General features: G+C 39.7%; 1 long non-coding RNA gene across 1 annotated transcript; it reads right to left on the reverse strand.

The window, feature by feature from the left end:
* Positions 1 to 456: 456 nt before the first annotated feature.
* On the reverse strand, positions 457 to 4,088 carry LOC136771459 (uncharacterized). Its single transcript, XR_010822320.1, has 3 exons — positions 3,333 to 4,088; positions 1,064 to 1,417; positions 457 to 743 (listed from the first exon to the last, which is right to left on the reverse strand). It is a non-coding gene; the product is annotated as an uncharacterized LOC136771459 (long non-coding RNA).
* Between the last annotated feature and the right edge of the window lie 590 nt (positions 4,089 to 4,678).

The following is a 4,678-nucleotide window of genomic DNA, read 5'->3' on the forward strand; positions in this document are numbered from 1 at the left end:
ATACACTACTGAAGTGGTGGAATGCAGTATGCGCTGTCGAACAGCCAATGACAGTATTCGCCCCCCAGGCAACGTGCGGCCAGTTGCGGGTCAGCTACCAGGTCTTCTGCAGACCCCGGATCTCTCGACACTATTGAACGCTTCTACCGACTCCAACAGGACATCATTACCCATTTAATAAGGGGGGGAATCTTAGTTCAGGCTGAGTACCTGCACTCCTCTTTCGCCTCTTCCGCACTGCTGGCCTCTCTTTTCAGCGTCTCCTGAGTCTCTGGACCCTGTTTGTATTGTTGAAAAAGTGAGAAAATAAGTTCGACCTTCTGATTGTATGAAAAGTAAAATATATATATATATATATATATATAAAATCCAACAAATATTCTTTAATTAAACAATAGGTTATGGAATGATTTGTAGTCATCACATAACTAATTGAAGGGTATTTATACAAAACAACATCATAATAAATGTGCAGAACATCAACAATAAATGGTGCATTTTTCACACACCGGCGCTTACATAGTACGTGTGTGTGTAACAGCTCTCAGACGTGTTTAAAAAGCCTCGCTTGCCTGCTCTGCGAACGAGGCCGTAGACGCAGGAGGAGGCGAGCAGCGCGGAGAGCACAGCCGAGACGGGGGTCACCCAGAGCGGCAGGAGGCAGCGCGGAGGGGCGGGAGAGGGAGCAGCAGGAGACGGAGTCATGTTCGTCCTGGGAGTCGGGGAACTGGCGTTACTGTTTCCTAATAATACAAATATTAGTAATAATAATAATAATAATAATAATAATAATAATAATAATAATAATAATATACATGATGCTTTAGTAGTAGTGTAACATGAAAGGTAAAAACATGTCGAACCTGTTCAGTGTCGGGGTCGGGTTTTTAAACCTTTTTAAAAACTTACTGAAAAACATACTGATTCCCTTACGGAGGAAAATAGCGACCAAACCCACACTAACAAAAATGATCTATTGGATCCTTACAATTTTCAGAGGAACCCCCAAGAAGGAGGAGTATGAGTTAAACAAACACCTTACACCAATATCCGATGTCCTCACCCTCATAGATGAGTCTGGTTCCAGTGCCAATTTTCATATCATTCCCATCTCTCTCGGCGCAGTAGTACAGCGCCAGGTCCGGCTCGGTGATGTTGTCGATCCTCAGGCTGATGGAGTGACTGGATGGGTCCCACACAGCGGAGAGGCGAGGATTCAAACCCACGGTCTTAGTAGTTTCATCTGTCCCTTTTTTACGATTTCCCAACATGCCCAAAGAGAGAGTCTCGCCATGCTGTACGAACCAAAAGGTTTCAAAGCGGTGTCTGACATCGCAGGGCAGGGTGACGGAGTCCCCGGGTCTGACTGCTCTCTCCACGGCCGCCGCAGCGACACTCCCCGGGACAGCGGAACCCACTGCAGCGGGAAAAAGATAGAGAAGATAAACACATTTTATTATTAATAAATAACAACAATCCGTTACAGTACCATCTGACTAGGCGGATAACAGGCCTCATTATTAGAGGTGGTCCAGAATGTCCATTATTAGTCGGAACGCTAATATATCAGTCGAATTGTGTCGTTACGTCAGATTTGTACAGCTTACATACTTATGACGTCCAGGTAGTGTGATGACTCTTGTCTATGGAACCATCGTGGGAAAGATTTTGTACATTGATTTGCTGTATATAATTGAACCGATGTGGTACAACGGTTGTTTTAATACTAACTTATCTCCAGAGTCCGTTCGAGTGAGCCTTCTTACCCCTAAAGAAAAATAGACTAGCCTATATATTTAATAAACAATTAGACCTACAGATTGTAATTTAGAAATATTCGGTTTGTATTATTTAACGTTCTCTATATACAACCAAATTAAAAACAGAAAATACTATAGAAATGGAAGGTCCATAGAAGCAGATAAATTCTCACTCGTTCATTGAACCGATTAACCTACTGCATGGAGAATTAAAACCGATCAATCGGATTCAGTCATTCTTCAGATCCTCGTATACCTGTTTAAAATAATGGTGCTAGAAAATATTATTATTTAGGAGTAGTAATATTAATAATGTTAATCCACATGAAATATTACTGTGTTTATTCGTAGCCTATTAGTCTGCAATTTTCGACAAAATGATTGGGTCATCTTCTTAAAATATTATTAAGAAATGTTGCTGTATTTGTCCGCCAAAAGAGACATTTTTGTGTATGTGTTTTAATAAGCTAATATTACGTCAATCTCGTTAATATTTAGAACAGGCTATCTAGTGTTTTCAATTCAATTCTTGAACCCATACATTTCACTGCAGGTCTATCACGTCCTGTCTCTCATTGGAAATATATATGTATTTTTATTTTTCAAACGAAAAGTTACACATTCTAGACAACCTAATACAATATATATTTTTAGATAAACGAATAACCTTAGAGTCACACACCTATAAAGAAGCTGTCCGAAAACACTAAATATGGCCGATTTTGCTCACTATATTAAGCTTACTTCGTTATGTTTTGTTATGTAGCATATTTTTTTCATCTTCAAATATAAACATCATTAATGATTTATGTTGAACGTTATATCCAAGCAGACCATTTAAATAATTTCTTTGTGAATATCGATTCTTAAAATGTATATTTTCTGGAAAATAATGATATTGATGTAACCAACTACACTAATCTAAAACTATAATATATAACTTTATTAAAACATATTTGAAAACACTATAAATCACATGTGGAGTCTCGCATCATTCAAAATATATGCCATAATCCTTACAGTGATCAATCAGAGACCCTAAATGTAATTTAAAAAGTGTTTCCCAATGTGTAATATATACAAATGTTTTAAGAGTGTTGGGGTGATTTACAGCCTACGTGAACTAAATTTAAACTGACCTCGATTAACATAAATTGTATAGTACTGTACCTAAAATATCCTCGTTTATTCACGTCAAATGGTAATCTGAGTCTGTGAAAAACAGTGGAAAATGAATTAGGTAGGCTACACCTCATTTTATCTATTTAAAAGCATTTAGAAGCTGAAAGTTATGTTACTCGAATAAATACAACAACTAAACTATTATTAGTCTGAAACTCCATGCCTTTGTAAGCCTTTGTCTTATGCAAGACGATTTGAATTCCCCGACATGACAAGATTTTAACATAATCTCATGTATTCAGCGGTTTTACAGAAGGAACACAATGTAACAGATAATTTAAACATATTAACAACCTAGGCTCATATCTCGGATTACAACTGACATTTGGGTCACAATTTAATAACCCTGCTGTTGTGCGATTCATCCCCGGGGAAAGAGCGTGTACTCACAGGTGAGCAGGAGCAGACACCCGGCGCAGATTAGCGGCTCCATCTCGGCGCTGTTCGCGCTGAAGACTGACAGGTCCGGGGGTCGAAGCTCCGCCTTACCTCGGGCGGACAGCGCTGTCATTGGTCGGAATAGGAGGCAACCTGTGTCCCTGTGACCGATAGAGGGCCGCTCTGGCCGCTGTCATCCCGAACAGTCAGGCACCAGTGGGCGTTGTGTTGTCTGACGTCATCTCTTCACTTTGGGTTAGCGGTGTCCCTTTGTCCAGCCCACCTATCTGAAGGATCTCGTTTCCAATGTGGTGTGGGGGGATTCATCAGTAGCCGTGTAGATTAGTGATCAACATAATTAAATCATATTTACACAAGAATCATGTGAAATGTGTTTTGTGTGGCAGTGCCACTTTTTAAATTTCACCTCAGCAGTGCTGACTAAAATGAAGTAATAGTTCATATATCTTTATATACCTTTTCCCCGAGATGGTACAATCGAAACATCCACAAGTGTCCTCCAGCAGTCAGATCAGCTGACACAGCACGTTTGGTTTGACTGTGTAGCCCGGTTATAGGTCAACACAAGGATACCACACACCTCAAATAAAATAACTCACGTTTATGGTCTTCACACACACCCACAAATAGTATATAGATTGCGGAATTTACATTAAAAGCACTTTGGCAGACAGACAGATGGATAGATTACATACAGTCCAGCATTGCACAGCTATGTGTGAAGAGCAGATGTTTCAGGTTTCAAGATTTACACACAACCCAACTGAGCAGGCCGACACAGATTAAGTTTTTCATAGATTTATCTGATTTCACAAGATAAAAATTCACAATAAAAGATACGTTTACTTAGTGGAATAAGAATATAAGTAAACAGATTATACACAGTTTCTTTGTGAGGGATAGGCCTACATACAGTCCATGGAAATAAATTAAGGGTTACCTACACAATATTAGGCAGGTGTCATGATGTTATGGCTGATCGGTGTATATATATGCTCTGTTTGAAGTACAGTATTATTCTCACTGTTTATCGAGTTGTTACAGGACATTAACTTGACATTAATGTAATAATGAATTCCACAAACAGTGCGATATGAAAGAACAATGTAGCGTTATGTTGGGTGTATTTGGATAAGAGCATTTGGGCTCTGAGCTGAAGCACTGATCTAAAGAAGACCTCTCCCCCCCCAAAGTTATCAGATTTCCTTAGCTCATCAGCTTGGAACTGGTTTGCATCAAAGTGACAGTTTTGGGGAGGATGGCACCGAGAATGGGCCGAATGGTTTAGAGTCCTGCTGTGAAATGTCTGGAGAAAGGGGCCTGTAGGTGATAAAAAC

Source organism: Amia ocellicauda, chromosome 15 (genome assembly GCF_036373705.1).
Source record: "Amia ocellicauda isolate fAmiCal2 chromosome 15, fAmiCal2.hap1, whole genome shotgun sequence".
Classification (NCBI taxonomy): domain Eukaryota; kingdom Metazoa; phylum Chordata; class Actinopteri; order Amiiformes; family Amiidae; genus Amia; species Amia ocellicauda.